Below are 22,797 nucleotides of genomic sequence, written 5' to 3'. Positions count from 1 at the left end.
AACAGCATCATTTCTTGCTGAGCGCAAAAGCGCAAGCAGAACCCATTGGAACTAAAGGTAACTGTCTCTTGTTCCTTAGTTATTGAGAACACAAACTAAGATAATTCACCTCATAGCAGCTCCCATTATAAGTACTTGCAGTTAAAGCTAAAGCAACAACTGAAATCCCGAATTTTATTTAATTTTCTTTTTTTAATTTTTCGGCAGTGGGGGTGGTGGGGGTTGAGTTAAAAAAAAAAAAATATATATATATATATAAAATAGATATACACACATATATATAACAATGTCACTCATGACACTGGAGCCTAAGATCTAAGTCCTTTTCCCATCCTAGCCCCCATTCCACAATCATGGATTCTTACAGTTTCAGGTCAGTTCTTCCTTAGGGGCCATGTAAAAAACTCAGTTAAAATAAAAAAAAAAAGAATTATACAAAAGAAATACAGAAAAACTAAATGCAAATCATGTTGAAAAACATCAATGAACAAAACAGTCAAGTTGTAGGAATTATTTCTTAGTTATCAAATAGCAGCAGTCTTCTGTAGGGAAGATCTTCCGTATTCTTAGAATGAGGACTAATGACTATTATTTTTCTAATAGAAGCAAAGAAACGGAGATGATGAACCAAGAGGAAGGAAGGGCATACAGAAATATGAAGTATTCTGAAAATGTACAGATTGAAATAGTTACACAATTCACACTTAATTTTACTGGATCACCCCATGGAGCAGAAGACTTCAGTGAGTGAAAGCCTAAAATCAAAGGAAACAAATACCATACAAATTGAGTTAACAACAGATGAACAAGTTCAAAAAGACTTTTAAAGAAGTGTATCTTCAAGCAAGTTAGCTCATTAATATTTACATTAACATAGCCAAACTTTGCACATCTCCTAGTTATGTTACAAGAATTGGACTTATCACAACAAGGGAACACTTATCAAAACAAACAAAAAACCCATACCTTTATGAGATGCATTAATTCTGTAACAAGTCTTGCTTTTTGGACATTTATTTCTTTGTTCTTCATGTTTGCTTGTTGAGACTCCTCTTCTAGTCTGATAGCATCTTGTTTCATCTGTCTTAAACTATGGGAAGAACCAATATATTGTTAATCCTGACTTAAAAAAAAAAAAGATAGTACAGAAATACCAAAATTCTTAATATCATTTGTGATGAACCATCAATTAGCAAGAAGGGGAATTTGCATTTTTAAACATTTCAGACATATTAGAGGAATTCCCAATCCATGCATTTTAAATCTAAAAAATTCAGAAGACAAAAAAAGCATAATTAAAGAAACTCAAATGTTGGCTATTAAAGATATCATTCAGCAACCACAATACCTTACTTTTGTTAATTTCAGATTTTTAAAAACCAAATCAGTGCAAAGATAACATTTTTCTTCTTTTTCTACCTCCTTGCAACAATACAACATGGCAGAGTTAAGCAGGTTTGCTTAATTCTTGCTATATATATTAGTAAGAAATAACTGCGTTCTCAGCTACTGTGCACTGCAGAAAACTAGAATTTTCACTCATTCTAAATCTCAAATGCATGTAATTATGGATTGATGAACTTCAAGTTAAATAATTGTGCTGTGCAGGGAGATGTAAAGCATTTGGAGATCTTCAAAAAAAAGAGATTATCCCCCTCTGCTTCACATTCGTTAGATCGCATCTAGATACTGAGTCTAGTTTTGCCCCTTGCCAAATACATCAGTAGATGTTGGAAAATTGGAACAAGTCCAGCAATGGGCCACCAAGACGGTGGGGGGCTGGAGCACAGGTCCTGTGAAGAGAAGCTGAGGGAGCTCACCTCCTTGTTCAGCATGGAGAAGAGGTGGCTTAAAGGGGCCAACCTAATAGCAACCCCACTCCAATATCCATGAGGAAGTCATTGAGAAAATAGAGCCAGGCTCTTTAAAGACGTGCATGATAGAAGGATGAGAGACAATGAGCGTAAGTGGAAAGAAGAGAGATCCGAACTGGATGTCTAGAGACACTCCCCCCCCCCCCCCCCAATGAGGACAGTCAAGCAGTAGAACAGGTTGTCCAAAGAGGTTGTGTACTCTCCCTGGAGGTTTTCAAAATGAGACAGGATAAAGCCGTGAACAACCTGCTCTGAATTCAGTGTTGACCTTGCTTTGAGCAGGTGGTTGGACTAGAGACCTCCTGCAGTCCCTTTGAACCTGAGTGATTCTGTCATTGTATATTAACTTCAAAATTATGTCCAGCTTTATTTAGAAATTCTGATATATGAATTAAAAATGTATTATGTTTAAGAATGGTTATACTTACTGCAAGGAGTATTTATCTCATTTCTATCTCTACAGAAAAACATCCACGTTATACAACACAGCTTGTAAGAGCCTTCTCTGTAATTTTGTCACTTCAAAATTAAAGAATGGAATTATGTCTTTCGGGGGAAGATTTAATCAATATTGAGGTAGTTTAGGTAGAGGGTCCATCTCTCTCCTGCCTTCAAACAGTATTCTTGTAAAACACTGCAACAACACAGAAATCAAGTATATCTGTATCCCTAAGAGACCATAAAGCAAGCAATAGGCTTTGAGGCTAAGCTTGCATCCACACTGTTTGAGGCTACCTCTCTTCACAGCAAACTGGCCACTTGTAATCATATAGTGCTTGACTCTGACCCCTCAGTAACATCCCTACAGCCCTAGGGTTTTTGCTTGTTTGTTTGTTTTTGTTTGTTTGTTTTTTTAAACCTCAGAAGTAATACAAGAGCTGTGCATGCAAGGACCATCATCATGCTTTTACAGAACAAAAACAAGTGTGGCATGAAAACATACAGGAGTATTTGAGGGTACAGTCTGCTGGGACAGTGTTGGAGAATTGTACAGAGCAGAGGGAGTGATGCCCAGGGGTGTCTATCCATATTGCTTTCTGAGAGTGTGATCTGAAGTGTCACTTGAACCATGCTGAGGCTTTGCCTCATGACAAAGTAGTAACAGAAGAACTAATTGCAGAGGACCACAAAGCCAGAAAAGAAGGGAACAAATACCACAGATGGTCAGTATCCAACTTGATCCCTGGCATTCTTTCTTAGTACTGTTTATGCACTTTATGGTGTCATTTAGATATGTGCTACCAAGACAAAAGACTATAGTAACGTCTAAGTAAATGAATACAGTGATGTCTCACTGGAGTCCTATGATTATTACAGTAATCTGTCTCAGATGTTCACAGAATCACAGAATCGTTTAGGTTGGAAAGGACCTCTGGAGATCATCTAGTCCAACCTCCCTGCTCAAGCAGGGTCCTCTAGAGCACATTGCCCAGGATCACATCCAGACGGGTTTTGAATATCTCCAGCGAAGGAGACTCCACTACCTCTCTGGGCAACCTGTTCCAATGCTCTGTCACCCTCACAGTGAAGAAGTTTTTTCTCAGGTTCAGATGGAACTTCCTGTGGTTCAGTTTCTGCCCATTGCCTCTTGTCCTGTTGCTGGGCACCACGGAGAAGAGACTGGCCTCATCCTCTTGACACTCCCCCTTCAGATACTTACAACTTCAGATGTTGTTATATGGTTTCTCAATTTCTAAACATCCTCTTTATCTTGATCATCACATATATCTGAAGCTCAACTACTGGTTACCTTGTAAGAGTAAAAGCACACCACAGTAGGAGAAAGCCAATATACATTTGTTATTAAAATTGTTCTTGTCTCATATACAATATGGTTTGTCCAAATTCCTACCTATCATGCTTCAAAGCAATTTTTGATTCTGTCTTTTTTTGTTTCCTCTCTCTAAAAGCTCCTTCTGTTGCCCGAGTACATTGTCTCTGCGTTCCAGATGTTTCTGCCTTTCAAACAATGTAGTCAACTGAATATCCAATGACTTTAGCATACTATTAGTTTCCTGAAATGAAAGTGTTAGAAAACACCCCATTAGCATGGTATCATTATAGTAAGAATGTTAACACATGCGAACAGGCTGTGTTTATTGGACAATAAAATTGGTAGTAGTTCACATCATACACAACACCAAAATAAAGTTTTACCTGTTGTTGGGTTTCCAACTGTCTTCTTTCATCTGTATCCACTGAACCAGTGAGAAACTGTGCTGCCCTCAGGAATGTGTTGCTAGAGAGAGTTTGGTTTGTATAAGCAGATACTTTAACAATATATTTTTCTTCTGCTGTGTAGATTTGCTTAAATTTGGTTTCTTGTATGACCTAAAAACAAACAAAACATTCATCTGACAAAAGCCTTACTTAAGGCAATGCTTTTCAGAATAAGAAATAAACTAGTTGCAATCGATAGTAAAGAATTTAAGTTTACATAAGTTTCTGATTTGTTAACATGCCTTTGTAAAAAGCTGATGAAAAGTTTAATGCATCACTATACTTGTAATTTAGGTCAGTCAGCAAAAAAACCTGTTAAGATACTATCATAAAGAGTGTATTACAATAAACAATTAAACAGCTTCTGATTACTCTGATAGATGAGTTACTTCTAACCCTATCATAGGGCTTTACTGTTTTCTCTAAGAATATTGCAGATATAGACCTTGGTAAGACCTATTAATATGTGTATTGCATCATGAACAAAAATTATACTGGGTGTAGATGTCTAACATGTAAAGGTAGCCTGTGTACCAAAGAACCAAAAGTACTTAAAAAATGAATACATTAAACTGTAACGTAAGCTGTAAAGCATAAACTATTTAAGCAACTGCATCTGCAGGAAAAAAGTATGAGGTATAAAATATTTTACTTAGTATTTTTAAATGACTCATTCCAAACAAGATATTATAAATAACAAAAGGTTTATAATCCAAGGTACTGCAGTACTTCAAAAGGATATAAACTCTTCAGTAAATCAGGAAGAGTAAAAAGACTTCATAAGACAAAGCAAATTTGACTAATGAGTTTTTTCATATTATCTACCCAGCACCAGCAATATTCTGCTGATTTGGTTCCTGGACACTGAAAGCTGTGTTTAATGGTTTTTACTTTGCTTCACAGCTTATACTGAGGTTGAGGACATTTCTATCCCAGCCTCTTTCCACATCCTCAGCTTTATGAAAACAGCTTTCCTTTAAGCTAAAGCTTTCTTTGACAAGTATGAAAAAAAATGTTGCAAACAATGCATCCTTCAACAAAAAGTAATAAAAGCTGAAAGAAAAAAAAATTCAAACTGGACTGAGAAAGTGCCATGCCCAACACATTCAGAATAGTGGCTTATCTTTCCTCTAGATCAGTGATTTTCTACTTGCTGCCCATTGAGCTCTGAAAAGAATGAGGTATCTAAGGAGTAATTTTGAATGGTCCACAAAATATAACTCAAAGACCTACTATACAGGTATCTGCTTTATCATGTGATAGAACTGTGATTCTTCCAGCATTCTGTTTAAGAGGAAAATGCTTAGATTGGCTTTTTCCTCACGAAAAGAAAAGCATTTTCATCCAGGACTCCCTCCAGTTTTACTTTCCTCTTCCTCATTCTTAGAGCATGAGAAACAGAGAAGGCAAGAAGGACCAACAGTTAGCCCAATAAAACAGGAATTGTTCTCTATATAAAGACCCGGTCCCCCGAGTTTCTCAAAAACACAACTCATGTTCTTCTCAGAGAGCCCAAAGAAGCCCTCTTCCACTTGGGAGAGTTCACTCTCTGTGCAAGATAGACAGCAGCTGTCCAACAGAGAAGGGAATAAGGATTTAAGTTGAAATGTGTCATGCATGTCATCCACTATAACCCAGCAATGACTAGCTCTCGAGAGCCCAGGAGAAAGCACGATATCTAGTGGGAGCTCTTAGACTGTTTTTAAGAATTCAAAAGTTTTTATATAGTATTTATCACATCAACTCATGACTGAAGTTATACAGCAGAATTGGACAGAAATGGAACATCTTATGCAGAAAAAAGCCTCTGTAATTGTTGCCCTAAACACTACACAGAAAAAAAGGGGTGGGGGGAAAAAAATCTGGAGTTTCTTCCTCTCATTCAGAAAATATTTTTTTCTAGTTTTTCAGGTTGGCACTGTCATGTACTATTAATTGTTTTATTAGAACTTTGCCCAGAATATTTCAGGCACTCAGTCCAAGTTATAACTCAGTTCGAGTTTATAAAAGCACTGGGCACGTTTTATGATAATAAAGCAACTTCATGTAATTGACTCAGAGCGCATGCAGATCAAAGAAATATTTAATTTCATGTGAAGCACTGCATTAGATCAGCTGAATTTGTTAAGATGTCTTTAAAACATTTATGTATAATGAACTGTTCTCATTTCAGAAATGCAAATAAAAGGCCACAATTTTTTGCTCTTTCCATGTTACCCTACCAAAGAATTTCCTAAATAAAACTCTAGATCATAGGTGTGTTTGTGCTATTTAGGACATCTCACCCTTTCAATCATGTTTTCGGTCTTCTCTGTTACCACAGGGATATCATGAGCACGATACTGGGAGCAAAGATAACTCATCACAGAATGAGGAGCATCAAATAACTCTTGTAAATATGAGAAAAATCTGTATCAGCTAAAGAGGAGAAAAAAGTGAATATCACAAATAAAACTTGGTAGACAAAGAAGCTGAAGTTACTGAAGGGTCAAAAAAAGTCCCACTAATCCTGAATTGAATTAGTAATAATTTGATTTGCAAAGAAAATCCTAATACATAGCAGTGACAAAATATTACATTTAAAACCACTCCCCACCGAGTAATCTGATACATACTGTAATTCTTCAATAAGTCTTGAAGGTATGTTTTCAGCACATGATTCAGCAGGCGCACACACAGCATTCATTTTTAGTTTCTGATGACTGTGCATCTAAATATAGATTATATTAGATAATTTGGTTAAAAAAAAAAGTAGAAAAGAAATCACTACATGAAAATAAAATACTTATTGAAGAGGCATTTCATAGAATCAGAATTTATTTTAAATTGATTTAAGCCACACAAGAAGTCACAAAAATCCAAGCTGGTTCAGGCATAACTGAGTTCTCTGAAAGCCAAGCTCAGTTAATATTGATACATGAAAATACCATATGTTAGTAAAAATAAAAGCAAATCAAAGAAATTCACAGCCTGGTGCTCAATCTAAGTAGCTAAGCTGGATGCTAATCTGCATGGATATAATAAGGAAGCCCTCTCTTTCAGGCTGTATGGCCAGTCTGCACAAAAAACAGCAGATCAGTGGCTTACAGAGGCCCTGTAAAACCTGATGCTAACAGGGCAGAAAAGATGGAAGATATACATGACAAATCAGTTTGGCCTGTTAAAGCAGCCTTGCACTGGGTTCCACAATAATGGAGGCAAGATGAGCCCCCAAAACCTCAGATGACAACACTATGGTTTGCTTACATAATAATGACTAGCTTCTGCGAAGGGCATATAGGTCTTTGAAAAATACAGGATAGTTTGTCATTAATTACACTATTCCTGTGGACAGCAGTTGGGAAGTGCTATGAAAGCTAATGTTATATCTTGTAGCTTTTTTCCTCTATGTCATCTCTCTGTCAAAGGGAATAATCTGCATTTCCTCATCGCTCCAGGAAAGAGTGGCATTAGGAAAAAACAATCCTGATTTCCTGCTTGGACCACTGTCTTCTCACAAAAGATGTCCTCTCCTCTCTTTAGTCAGAGGACACTGGAAATGCTTGGTACTTAATTAGCAGTTTCCTGATCTTGTCATTTTTTTGTGCAAAGTATTTTCTCCTCAGCAATTGTTGCCTTGTCAAGCCAGACAAAAGTATTTCTAAAAAGAAAATTATTCCTAATATTCCTGCATCCTTCCCGTTGGTCTAAACTTTGAAAAATCTTGCTTATTAATTAAACCAGAAGAAAATCTTTGACTGCTTTGTATTAGCTATTGTGCTGATCTTACCTAGAAAACCTATTAAGAACAAACTTAGTAAACATAGACTGCAAACTATAGGGCTCCTATACCAGTTTTAATCGGTTTTAAAAAAATCTGTGACTTCTTGCCTCAAGAAGAAACATTTCCATATCTTCTTGGCTCTCAAAAACAAAAGCTCTCATGTCATTTGAAGAAATGTGATTTTCAACATTGTACATCTGTTGTCTTTCATGTTGATCTGCTCATGTAAAAAAAGATAAAGAAAGGTAATGAAGAGAGACTGATTTGATACAATTGCACTTAAAACCCCTCAACATTTTAAGCAGTCAGATGATATCCAGACCTATGTTTAATGAAAATAAAGATAAGGTTTAAATGTCTTTAAAGACATATTCCCAATCATTTTGCAACCAATCCTCTCTGGAGGAAACCAGCAATATCTCACACCTCATTCTGCTCACTTTTTAGCCATCCATATGCTTTCTCAGTGTTCCTGGAGCTACCACCGTCTCTGCCATGTCACCTACTCCTTTTCTTCTGTCCTAGCCTTATAATTGCAACTGCCACCATCTCATCTCTACCAGCTCTTCTCCTGCGCTACTAAGCGTATCTCACTGAAACAACTAGACGAAAGAATCAAAATATAGAAAACTTCACAAGTTATTCACATGCAGTTCCCTTTGACTTGGGCATAGTGAATAACAACAAATATGAATACAGAATTGTGAAGCCCTGGAATGACAAAGCCAGACTGAATTCTCTTCAAATTCTTAAAAAAGATCCACAATTTAAGATGGATGAAGCTTTCATATCTGAATAAAATGTTAAAATACAGTAGCTAAGTAGAATTATGTCTCTATCTATGAGGTATGAAGATAAAATTACACAGAACTACACAATTTAATAACCTAAAGTTAGCCAAAGGCTGGGTACACTTACTAGTGACTCTAAAACTGAAATTTATAAATAAACAAGACCAACTTACATTATATCATCGAAAACAAATTCAGTTGTCAGTGGATATTACAGAGGTTAACGAGGCCTAAAAGTAAAAGCAAAGGCCAGACAAAGGTATTTGTATAATTAACTTGATGTGGTCTTCCAGGAAGAAATGGGAAGTTCTGATAATAAGAGGAAATACTTTGTATTTTACATTGACCAAATAAAAGCTATTTTGAATGCTTCTACAGCATATACAGCTGTAGAACGCATGCATTCTGCATACAGCAGAACACATACAGCATTCCTACAAAGCATAGGAATTGGTATATAAATCACAGAATCACAGAATGGTTGAGGTTGGAAGGGACCTCTGGAGATCATCTAGTCCAACCTCCCTGCTCAAGCAGGGTCACCTAGAGCACATTGCCCAGGATCACATCCAGACGGGTTTTGAATATCTCCAGCGAAGGAGACTCCACCACCTCTCTGGGCAACCTGTTCCAATGCTCTGTCACCCTCACAGTGAAGAAGTTTTTTCTCAGGTTCAGATGGAACTTCCTGTGGTTCAGTTTGTGCCCGTTGCCTCTTGTCCTGTTGCTGGGCACCACGGAGAAGAGGCTGGCCTCATCCTCTTGACACTCCCCCTTCACATACTTGTACACGTTGATGAGATCCCCTCTCAGTCTTCTCTTCTCCAGGCTGAACAGGCCCAGCTCTTGCAATCTTTCTTCGTAGGAGAGATGCTCCAGCCCTCTAATCATCTTGGTAGCCCTCCGCTGGACTCTCTCCAGGAGTGCCATGTCTCTCTTGTACTGGGGAGCCCAGCACTGGACACAGGATTCCAGGGGAGGCCTCACCAGGGCTGAGTAGAGGGGCAGGATCACCTCCCTCGACCTGCTGGCAACACTCTGCCTAATGCACCCCAGGAGACCATTGGCCTTCTTGGCCACAAGGGCACACTGCTGGCTCATGTTTAACTTGTTGTCCACCAGGACTCCCAGGTCCTTCTCTGCAGAGCTACTTTCCAGCAGGTCAACCCCCAGCCTGTACTGGTGCATGGGATTATTCCTGCCTAGGTGCAGGACCTTGCACTTGCCTTTGTTGAACTTCAGGAGGTTCCTCTCCGCCCAGCTCTCCAGCCTGTCCAGGTCCCTCTGAATGGCAGCACAGTCTTCTGGTGTGTCAGCCACTCCCCCCAGTTTAGTATCATCAGCAAACTTGCTGAGGGGGCACTCTGTCCCTTCCTCAAGGTCATTGATGAATATATTGAACAAGACTGGACCCAGGACTGACCCCTGGGGGACACCACTAGCCACAGGCCTCCAACTAGACTCTGCGCCATTCACCACAACCCTCTGAGCTCGGCCATCCAGCCAGTTCTCAATCCACCTCACTGTCCACTCATCTAGCCCACACTTCCTGAGCTTACCTAGGAGGAGGTCATTGGAGACAGTGTCAAAAGCCTTGCTGAAGTCCAGGGAGACAACATCCACTGCTCTGCCCTCATCTACCCAGCCAGTCACTCCCATCATAGAAGGCTATCAGATTGGTCAAGCATGATTTCCCTTTGGTGAATCCATGCTGACTACTCCTGATCACCTTCTTGTCCTCCACATGCTTAGTGATGACCTCCAGGAGGAGCTGTTCCATCACCTTCCCAGGGATGGAGGGGAGGCTGACAGGCCTGTAGTTTCCTGGCTCCTCCTTCTCGCCCTTTTTGAAGGCTGGCGTGACATTGGCTTTCTTCCAGTCCTCAGGCACCTCTCCTGATCTCCAGGACCTTTCAAAGATGATGGAGAGTGGCCTAGCAATAACATCCGCCAGCTCCCTCAGCACTCGTGGGTGCATCCCATCAGGGCCCATGGATTTATGGATGTCAAGTTTGGACAAAAGATCTCTCACCCGATCCTCCTCGACCAAGGGAGAGTCTTCCTTTCTCCAGCCTTCCTCTCTTGTCTCCAAGGTCTGGAATTCCTCAGGACTGGCCTTAGCAGTGAAGACGGAAGCAAAGGCAGCATTCAATAACTCTGCCTTCTCTGTATCCTTCGTCACCAGGGCACCCGCCCCATTCAGCAGCGGGCCCACATTTTCCCTAGTCTTCCTTTTGCTATTGATGTATTTGAAGAACCCCTTCTTGCTGTCCTTGACATCCCTTGCCAGATTTAATTCCAAATGGGCCTTAGCCTTCCTTGTCACATCCCTGCACACTCTGACAACGTCCCTGTATTCCTCCCAAGGGGCCTGTCCCCTTTTCCACATTCTGTACACTTCCTTCTTCTGCTGGAGTTTTGCCAGGAGTTCCTTGCTCATCCATGCAGGTCTCCTGCCCGCTTTGCTGGACTTCTTACTCAGAGGGATGCACTGCTCTTGAGCCTGGAGGAGGTGATGCTTGAATATTAACCAGCTTTCTTGGACCCCTCTTCCTTCTAGGGCCCTACCCCATGAGATTCCCCATGAGATATCATTTAACACCAGAACAAAATTCAGGTTTGGAAATGTCCTATCATAATGTGATATCAGCTATACAGTCAAAACAATGGTAAATAATCACTGGAAAACAGTATTAAAAATAGCTCAGTAAGTGTTCCATAAAATGATGTATTTCAAATGCAGTATCTTTCCTTCTTCCCATCCTTTTGACTCTTGGAATACTGTAGAAGAAAACACACCTAATTCATTCTCTGGGCCCAAACTAGACACCACTTTAGCATAAAGTTAACCTTGGAAACATTTAGCGTCTCAGAGCCTTATTCCACAAGTTTGAATTCAACAAAGAAACATGTTGATTCAAGTGTTCAGGCAGATCAGCTAGCACATTCTCTGATTTTGTTTCCACAACTCTCTAGCAAATAATCTATGCTGAGCATGCTCTCTGCAAGTTAAAACTAAAATGCGTACTGTCTTTTTCTAGGTTTCTCACACAGAACATAACTTTTGCGTTAATATAGCCCAATACTTCTAAAATTTGTGGCAACAATGGTTCACAACAGAATTCCTTCCTGTTTAAAAAAATAACATATCAGTAAAACATTAATTAAAAATAAGAGATATAATTAAAATCTAGCAGGATGATACCAAGCTGTGAAAACACAGCTTAGCACTTAACAAGCATGAAGGCCCTTACTGCATTATGAAAATTAATCTCAAGCTTCCAGCTGTTAACTTCCCTCTAAGGAAGCACTTACTCTTCAAAAAAACCAAAAACAAACAAAAAACCCCCCCACACACCACACCCCCCCACACCAAACACCAAAAAAACCCAAACAAAAAACCCCAAAAAACAAGCAAAAAAACCAAACTTCAAAACTGCAACATTTAAAAAAGTTTAGATATTTTGAATCACAGCATAATAAAATCTTAAGCGGTACTGTAGAGCATAAAATTCCAACATTCTTGCATGTTTCCTTCTTAAAGGATCCATTTAGCAAGTTTTCTTAATAACATACTTTTGTTAAACCAAACCAGGTGATATTATGTCACGCACCTGAACAAAACCAGTAGCACTATAAACAATAATCTGCTTTTATTAGGGAAGGTTTATCTGCTAAAGTGCAGTTTCACAGAAAACTACACAAAAAAACAGGTAATTTGGACTGAAATTTTAGCAGTAGCTTGCATGTAAAATATTGCATGATTACCAGTCAATCTTTTTTCAGAAAGCACATTGTACTGATAACTGCCAAAAATCACAACGTGAGTTAATATACTCTCAGTTTTCTTCAAACAGAACTCACTGCAGCAAACATTCTCATGTTATCAATTAACTTCAGTTATCCATCATAAATTGCCTGCTGGTTCCCTACAGTATAATTTCTGCAGCCTAACTGGATAGTACACCTAATATGGGAGAGTTAATATCCTGCAGAGAATCACAGTACTTCTATCTATTCCTCATGCAGAAATTGTAGTTTTCCCTATCCTTAGACAAAGCAGCTATTCAAGAACAGAAACTAAGCTGTAAGACATAAGTAGGTTAATCATTTAAATTCTTTTACTCACAAAAATATTCACAACTGATGGAGGATTACTCTTTATTAAAAATTATGCTCTACTTATAGAATGAGCTTAAATGTCAGAGGAAAGCATTTAGGCCAAAAAATACTGTAATTTAGCTTAAACTAAGAGCCTGAATTGGCTAGATTTTCAGAAGATACTGAATATCCACAACCCAAAAATATAGAATAGATGAAAACACACAATTAATCTAAGTATCTAACTTAGGGAAACTGTAACAGGGTGTACCTGAAGATTTTTAAGGTTCTATGGAGAGAAACTCTATAAAATGTGCCTGCTCTAATAATGCCAAGAGAGTGGATTTTTAAAGTGGCTATCAAAGGTTTATTAAGAAATGCATTCCTTGAGTTTTATTGCTTTTAATGGAACAGAGATATGAAGAAGTGAGTGAGAACCAGGAGTATTTCAAAAAAATTTCTTCTAAAAAACATTATTGCTTTAAAATTTACAAAGCTGAACACAGAACACTTGGAATGTTAAATACTTAGAATTAACTTGGAATTTAAAATACCTACCTTATCTCTGATTTTCATATCAATGCTCTTATAACGTTCTTCAATTTCTTGGATTTTTTTTGTCACTGGAGATTGCATTTCTTTCAGATTCTTCAGTTCTTCCTTAGCCTGGTCACGACTTTGTTTCACTTCCTCATGCTGCTGATGAACATTTTCATATTCCTTGCAGGAGTTTCAAGCAAAATAATTAATTTTGTCTTCTATTCCATGTGATTTTATACTGCTCTAACATTTCATTTAATTGTACAGGAGTTTGAGGAGAAAAATCTCATTCAGAAGCTAGTTTTAGAGTGACTACTTAAATAATCCTCTGGTTATTGGTCAGTATGACCAGAAGAGAAACAGATCATTCAGTCCCCAATGAACAGCACACACATTTAATGCTTCTTAAATAACATGCCATTCAAATAGCAGAAGAAACAACCAATTTGTCTGCAATTACCTTGCCTCTAAGTCCATCTCGGGTTGGAGTAGAAAGAGTAACTCTTTAGCCCCTTCTGTCCATAGTTTGAGCACTACTTATGCAGAAGTCCTGAAGCTAAAAGCTTCAGGAGAAAGAGAAGGGAGGAGCTAGACAGATGATCAGAGCCAAGTATACACTTAACCCTGAAGTAAACTAAGGGAGAGATACAGGAATAGAACTTTGAGGGGAGGGGGAATCTGCCCATACACCACAAATACCAAAGACATCACTATCTGGGGAGCTGAACTGGAGGTGCATTCCTGAGAAGAAAAAGATGGTAAGCAGTGCAGTGAACAAGAACTACTACCACCAAGAACACAGGAGTTTTTGGAAGAAACTAGCTAAGGCTCAGAGAGTCATTACTACCATTATGAGAAATGGGCAAATTTTTTGGTATTAGGCTGACTAAAAAAAAGGAACCTGATGTTCAACAATTGTTAAGGGTTGAAGAGAAGAGACTCAAGGGACCAGAGGGAGGAAGAGGTGATATATGTAAGCGAGGGGGCAGAGGAAGGGAAGTTGTTGGTTTTGGCAACCAATAGAAAAGTCCCCCCACTCTAGAGCATAAGCCTGGATTATTCCAAGTTTTAAAGTGCAAAAAAGATAGATAGCCCGCAAGCTCCATCTGAATCAGCTAATTTTGCTTTATCCACCATCACTTTTTCCCCTAGTTAGTTATTTAATCACTCCATTTGTAAACATACACAATTAACCACCAATAAATCTACTCAGGCTATTAAATCAAAATTCTTTCTTCATAGTAGCTTTTTCATAAAGCCACAAAGTCTTTGAAGAAAGCTGCTATAATTCACAAACGCAGGGTCCAATCAATAGCCACCATTACAAACAGCTACAAAGGTAAAGCAATTATACCTCTACTTAGCTGACAGAATAAGCTCAGAATTTAGTTCTATTCTAAATAAGCCATCATATTTCAAAGTTAAAGCAAGAAAATACACACACAATTGCACATAATTTCTTCAGATACAGAAATGTATCATTTCAAAATACATTTTCAAAATTATGATTTTCCAGACATTTACAGTTTGAGGAACAGCACCTCATGCCTCTATACTACCTCAAGATAGTATGCCTTATAATATACCACACTACCTTAAGCTTAAGCTTGGAGGGGTGAGAAACCCCCCTTCTTTAAGAGTTACACAAGAAGGGCTATGTCAAAAAACTTGTAGCTCCTTAAATCTGCTCATTGACTGTAGATGACATTAAGATCATTTGATGCAGGGCCCATTAAAGTATACAGGAACAGAAAGAGCCCTCTAAATGCGCAAGTCCAAATCTTTTTTTAAAACACTGTACTTCTAGGGTCCATTTTATGGAATTTAAAGCAGATGCTCAAAAGCCTATTAGATATAGACATATTAAAATGGTATATAAGGAATATGATAATTAATGACAGTAAATCTCCACATACAGAAACAACTGGCTATAGCACTTGACTAGAAAGGTATTCTCAGGTGAAGAGCAGTGGGGTCTTCAGAAAAAACACAGTTATACAGTGATATAGTGGTCAAACAGTAAACTATGTTTACCTAGACTTGTTCTTTTTCTTTAGGATCAAGAGAGAATCTACTATCATCAAAACAGTGGCCTATTTCAGTTGATCTGTTTTCAGGCTGCCTGTAAGAAAGTGTTTTTTCCATTATGTTTGTCTACTGCAGTGTAGAATCACAGAACAGTTGGGGTTGAAAGGGACTGGTCAAATATTTTCCATCTAGTAGAGTGATTATGTTGATGACTTATTTCAACTGCAATGTATCCACAGGCAAGTGGCTTCTGGTACACCCCACATTACTGATTCTGTACTGCAAGTTGGCACTTCAAACAGGTGTCAAAATACACTGCTCTTCGTATGGATTCAGTGGCCAAAAAGTAATTTTTTTTTTCCTGATTGAGTGTGCCTGCCAAAGGGGTTTAATATACTGAGCAATGCAATCTGTCTAGAAGAGAGCAGTGAAAGAGTGAGGTGTGGCAAAGTCTGTCTAAATTTGCTTAGGAAATACCTAAATAAAGGCAATGTTCTCAAGCTTATGGAAGACAATTTAACTCATCAGATAAGACTCATAACTTAGTTTTCCCCCATAGTTTCTGACCAGCCTTCAGAGTTCTGTATCTACAAATATCTTACAGGGGAGAAAAATCAGTTAATCACTCTATATTAACTATGCAAGACCTACATCTCTACTGATAAGATATGTATCTCTTTTCTTCTTAACTAAGCCAGGCTACCGCACTTATAGTAGGAAAAATTCATATCATTCAGCAAGTGCAGAAGTCAATCCCCAATGGCACAGATGATACAGCCCACCTCCTTAGCACTACACCTGTCCAACAATTTTGATTGCTGCTCCTATCCCTCTGTGCTGTCAGCACAGTGGATTGAAGGCAGTAAAGCCACATACCTTGAATCCAGTTGCTCTTCAAGATACAAGGGACAAAGATCTTTGTATACTCATAGGAGGCTTTGTTATTTGCAAAACTGCTATGAAATGCCTTGAAGTTTTCTGCATCTTCCGCAAGTACTATCTGAAAGTTTTTAAACTTTCTATATCTGTATTTCATAAAATCCATAAAGCATGCAAACAGAGCAAACAACATACTGCCTCAGTATAATAAAAACCACATCAGCTTAAACTGGTGCTTCATTCTTAAACAGAGGCCATTTTGTAAAAATTTAATTTAAGTGATCATTCAACATTAAGGTAAACTAGAATTGTCAACATGCAATTCAGCAAGTCTTATTTTGCTTTGTGTACCTCACCTATCCTTAATTTTAGGCTCTTTTAGTTTTATTTAAAATTTCCATCTCTCTCTATTCTTCCATTTTTGAGATTAGAAACCTATATTCACCATGATTTAGGTCATACATACCTAACCTCACAATTAATAAATTAAAATTAGTGAAGTGAGAAGGCAACTTGTCTTTCTCCTGAAAAATAAAGTAGAAGTTACAGCTGGAAGAAGCAAGTGGAACTAGCTAGAGACAGTTTAAATTAAGCCAGTTATCTTTGCAAGGAATAAAAGAAATACTGCTTTTGGCCGTCTGCTAAACGGGCAGAAACTTCTTAAGTCTATCTACACATGCAAGAAAACCTCTGATCAAAGTTAGACCAAGAACAGTATTTCAAGATCTGTCCTGTTTGCACCAAGCAATTCTGATCATGTTCAAGCTGCTCTGGTCAAGTTTCTTTCAAAGAAACTGCTGACATATTACTAATACTGCAGTTTTAGGAAAAATTGGTTACATTAGAGAAACACTGAAAATAAAATAAAAGTTTACCACCCAAGGTCTTTTCCTCTCAAGCATCTCAATTAAGTCTAGATGACGCTTGCGTTCATGGTATCTCTCAACATCTTGTTTTTATCGTTCAATCCTCTGTCTCATTTTCTCCAAAGAATTACTTTTCTCTTTGCACAAGTTCTGTAAGAACACATATTTTCATATTTTACAGTATCTACTCTGTGAAAACACTTTTTAGAAATAACCCATACCTCACCTGTACATTAACCATCCTACAGAGGATGTTTTAGTACAGCAGTAATTAGAGGGTAACAATCCAATTAAGAATAGATGCCCATTTTTTTCAAGTACCTTTATGGTACTTGAAAAGTACACATACTTTCTGCGACAGCACATTAAACAGCAGTCTTAATCTGAAGAAAACCTTTTAAAAAAAGCTTATACATTTTACGATGAAGTTATTCCCACAGCTCAAACCTCCATTAATCTAGAAGTTTTTAAACAACTTTAACTGATTCTGCTGAATACAAGTAGCAAAAATCATTATGAAAGATCTTGTAGAGATTTGTAACAGAAACATTAAGGTTGGCAGTACGTATGAATGAAAATACATGCATGTTCATAGGCACAAGAAGAAACAGCAGAACAAAGGATTATAAGAATGGCTTGTACAGATAACGAAGGACACTGCTCCCAGCAGTAAAACTAAGGAACACATCATTTTTGTCAAGATCAAAAAGCCTGCGTTCTGGTAAGACCGCAGCATAGGTGACAGTCGGGGAAAGACCCTGCCTCCTTACACCAGGAGGAAGGCAACAAGGTTGCAGCACATCACATACACCAGGCCTTTTCCTGTTAGCCCATCTGTTATATTCCAAACAAGGAAAAACGGACAATGGGCAGCAATCTCATCCAAAATTTATGGAAGCCGAAGTCAGCAAGATTGAGGCAAAGGACCACCCCATAACAGCTGATGGGTATAAAAGATCTGTCCAGAAAACAGTTTGTTATTACCAATCAAGAATCCCAGAGAAGCAATGAGGACTTGACAACAGACATCTTTTGTCATCTGTGTCCAGACCACTTGGACAGATATGTTTTAGTGCTTGCGAGTATGTGAGTGTGTGAGTGAATGAAATCTGAGAGAAGATGAGCATGAGTGGATAAAATCAACTTATTTACATACTTAGTAAATAAATACCTTTCCGTAAGATCTCACATTAAATTTTATTATGCTAATTTTCCTACAGTTACTTCTCTGTGTCTCTATAACAGGCACGTTTACCTCCAGTTCTCTTTCTTTTTCTCTAAAGTTTTTCAGTTCACAGTGAAATTGGTACATTTCTGGAGGACCAATAGGTTTTTCAGTGGCTTCAAGCAACTCAATCTTATTCAGTTTTGCAAATTCTCCAACTTTGTCCTACAAAATAAAAAGTTATAAAAATGCAGTATTAGTTAGAATAGCGCAATACAACAATGCTGGATTTAAATAGAGCAAACTACTTCTCATCAATAGCACCTGATTTACAGTTCCATGCCAGACAGCTCTGAAAGTTAAGCATAGCATGACCATCTTATAAAGCAGCAACCTGACCCTCTTAAACATTCATAGGGATTTCATACATGGTTTTGTTGGAGCTGTTCTGGCCTAATTTAAGCTTAAACCTTAGTTGTTCTTATCCTCAGCTGTTTGGCTTTGGTGGCAGCTTTTGAGGTAGTTGTTGTGGGGGGATGCTTGTTTGTTTTTTCAATTCGCTATCGTTTTTCTGAACAAGATAGTTCAGATAATTTCAGATTTTATTCCACTGTATTCCTCATGTTGGTTCTCAGGCTGTTGAGGTCACACCTTTCCAGTATAAATGCTATGATTAACTCAAAAATTAAGTAATGTGAAAGTTAAGATTAAGCCTGTCAGCCAAGGATATCATCATTAAACTGATGTTTATGTACTAAAAAAAAAAAAAAAGCTATTTTATATACAAGAGTTACGTTGGTGGAGTCTGCAGAAAGTTCTGCTCTGAACAAATATTGTAAATATGTAAGATGAGAAAATACAGTTGTTTCCACACTTTCTGAATTTCTAAATTTTAACTTTTTTGGCATGTCTTCTTGAATGCTTTTCTCCTTGAACAGAAGGGCAAATACACGCTTGGCTAAGCTCTGATAAGGTCTCATTTTACTACCATCTTTGATGAATCACACGAACTGGGAAGGACTCAGGAAGGAACCCATCATAACGTTAAGATGCAATTGTGAGGCAACTTTGCTATCTGCACAGAAGCCCTAACTTGTCTGACCATGGAGGGATGGATTCAGCTACAAAAGCAGTATGTAGCATTCTTTAGTCTTCTCCCTCCCTTAGGAGCTATTTCCATCCGGATAATTTTACTTTTACATAATCCTGATCCTGAATACCTTAAAATTCTACCCTATTCTCAAAAAACTGTTGAGCCACAAAAGTTAACCAACAGGGCTGTAGTAGCAGGCCCTGTTGCAGCTGCAGGGTCATTTAATAGAATTGCCTTCATTTTTTGCTTTTTGGAGAAATAAATCTAGACAACTCTTCCTCTTCAGTTACCAAGCACAGGATCTAACCCTGAGGAACTGACTGGATATAATTAGTGAGAAGCACATGCAGAAACTGGGAAAAATCAGCCATGCAGGACTGCAGAAGCCATGCAGATAAAGGCCCAGAGAAGGTGCTGGGAGACCTCAAGACCATACAAATTTCCCTTCAATTTGTTATCTAAAAACACCTACAGCAGAAGTAGTGGGACTGAGAGACACCACTGTCAGTGTTGCTACCCAAGCAACAACATAGGGAACATCAGCAGCTTTCCTCTCAGTCTCAACTGGGGAGGTTGGGAGGTTGGACTAGATGATCTCCAGAGGTCCCTTCCAACCTAAACGATTCTGTGATTCTGTGATTCAACTGACAGCATGTACAAAACTGTCTAAGTAGCGAGCCTGAAAAGGTCACACAGTTCCTTCTTTCTTTCACCATCACACCAGTATGGCTACCTCCTCCCTCTCATTCTTTTTGTGGTCCCATTAAATTGCAGAAGTGCTGCAAGATGCAGCAATTAGAAGCTGCAAAACCCTCTCAAAATACAGTGCTCCATTTGCATCCACTGTCTTTCAAAATTCTTTCATACCTGAGGAAGAAACTGGCACAAATTGCCCACTTGGATATTTAAGGATGCAATCTGCTCTTCTATCGTTTTCAGGGTTGATGGCTTTCTGTTGATAAACCATGTTGATGTGTTGTTCGCCACTTGAATCTCCTGTGTGATAATGATATTGTTAGGTGTCTTGGACCTGATAATAAAAGGAGCATTTACACTTTTCAGAGCACATAAAGATTACTTAATATCAACAAAATATGTTAAAGAGTTATTGTATTAAAAACTCTAAGGTATCTGAATGTTTACTATAAAACAACTAGAATCTGAATCTGCCACTACTATCTATGTTTTAGATAATGCCCAGTACTTCAATGATGAATTATTCTTGCCATGTTTCCGGTAGAAAATCTCATAGAAGTCTTGTAGAAAGTCTCAAGAATATCTGCAAATCTTAACTTAGAAGAAGTTATTCATATAAGTGACATACTCATGCTGAATGTATGAATGTAACCATTCTAAATTGTTACAGATGTGAATAGAATATATACAAATATATATTTTTATATATGACATTTAGTAGGTTTTAAAATTGATATACAGAAGGTGCACAACACCACTATGCCTTTGAAGTTAAAAGTGTTAGTGTACAGAACTCCATTAATAAACTGCATATATAGGTTCCATCTGGAAACAAAACCAATATCATACAGTATGAAAAATACTAATTTATTTTCATTTTCTGCTTTTAAAGAACAGCAAAAATATATCAGTTGTCCTGATGTCCATTTTTAGTTCTCTAGTTCAACACACATCTTCAAAAATTTAGTTGGGATTAAGACGGATCAATAACAAACAACTAATGAGGTGGTCATACACTCCAGAAACTTTGGTCACCGCTTTGGCTTGGAAATTTGTCTAGTACCTATTCAGTTAGCATACTGTTAAAGAGGGAAGACGAGGCTTAGGAGACATTTTGGAGGCCATGTACTTTAGGAGACTTAAGAACAGAATTAAAAATAGAAGTGAGAAGATTTCAGTGTTTGGAACAAGTGCCATAAGGATATGAACCTACTTCTTGAAGACTATATGATTAACTATTTCCTCACAAACAACCATCATCTCATTCAAAACACCTATGAAACCATGTTCTTTCCTTTTAACAATCAACAACTTTTTACTATTGTAACACTTGAGTTTAGTTACAATCCAAGGACTAAATTCACCCAGGACAGTGCATGCTTATACAAGTCAAATTTTAAAAGATATCAAAATTCCCATCAGCAAGTACTCTTATACATCATTGTTTTCCCCATACCATACCTTCCATTTAAATACTTTCTACCAATTAGACAAAGGACTAAATTAGACAAAGGACTGAATGAGAGTCCAACTCGTACAGCGGGTAATAATTAGAGAAGGAAGCTCTTTGTAGGACATTTTTGTTTCAGTGAAAAAAATCATTGCTTATTTCTACCATCTGATATACAGATAAATATGTTTTTAGATGAGATTTTTTTAAGGCATTAAAGAAAAAAAAAAGAAAGAAAATAAAATGCATGCATTGCAACCATTACAGTTAAGTTTCCACATGCCACAAGTCTCTCTCCAGACTTTTCAATTAATATCACAGTGTATTACAGGTAACACAGGTTCAGCCTCCCAGAAAGAAGTACTACCTTAGTACTACCTTTAGGGTTGTGGTCGGTGGCGCAGAGTCTAGTTGGAGGCCTGTAGCTAGCGGTGTCCCCCAGGGGTCAGTGCTGGGTCCAGTCTTGTTCAATGTATTCCTCAGTGACCTGGAGGAAGGGACAGAGTGCCCCCTCAGCAAGTTTGCTGATGATACTAAACTGGGGGGAGGGGCTGAGACACCAGAGGGCTGTGCTGCCATTCAGAGGGACCTGGACCTTTGAGGTATCATAAAATCTGAATCTTCAGAATAAAATAGCTCCACAGTTCAATGAAAACTAGGGATGTCTTTATTCAAAAATCACCTCTCACTTAACACAGACTACATTATTCCTAAAAATAGAAACAGGAAAATTAGATTCCTATATTACAGCATTTAATTACATTCAAGCACACAAAATCAACATTTTCAGAAATACCTGATATAATTTTACAGACTAAGTCCAAATGGTGTTTCAGTTGCTCTGTCCTGTGAAAGTTTATCTAGAAGATTGCATTAGTTCAAATTAGCTAGATCTACTTTTTTTTCCCTTCCATTTTACTTCAGTAAGTGATTTTTTCAGTAAGAATGTAGATGAGCCCCTCAAATCAGCAGTATCGATATGAGAAAGCACAAGCAGAACATTTGGTTTTAGAATTTCAAACTTTCAGAGACCCTTTTTTAAAACCAACCACTACATCATAATGGTAGTACCGACCGTATCTGAATCTGAACCTTAAATATAATCAAAAGCTAAACACACCACATAAGTCATTCTTTCTCTATACATTCTTTGTACACCAATACAAGGCAAAATGTTTCAGAAAGTGAAAAATCAGAACCTGCAATCACTGATCGTTTCTTGGGAGACAGGTTTTTAAGCTTAAAATGTTGATGTCTGGAAAAAAGAACCTGCTTAAAGGCAGACCTCAGTACACTAGATCTTTTTAAATAGCTTTGTGACTGACTGTGTG

General features: G+C 37.9%; 1 pseudogene; it reads right to left on the bottom strand.

The window, feature by feature from the left end:
- The window catches only part of LOC104144136 (structural maintenance of chromosomes protein 5-like), a 30,202-nt pseudogene extending 8,253 nt beyond the window's left edge, over positions 1–21,949 (bottom strand).
- Positions 21,950–22,797: the final 848 nt, after the last annotated feature.

Source organism: Struthio camelus, chromosome W (assembly GCF_040807025.1).
Source record: "Struthio camelus isolate bStrCam1 chromosome W, bStrCam1.hap1, whole genome shotgun sequence".
NCBI lineage: Eukaryota > Metazoa > Chordata > Aves > Struthioniformes > Struthionidae > Struthio > Struthio camelus.
Note: the sequence above shows the minus strand (reverse complement) of the source record. Positions and strands in the feature narration are given on the sequence as shown.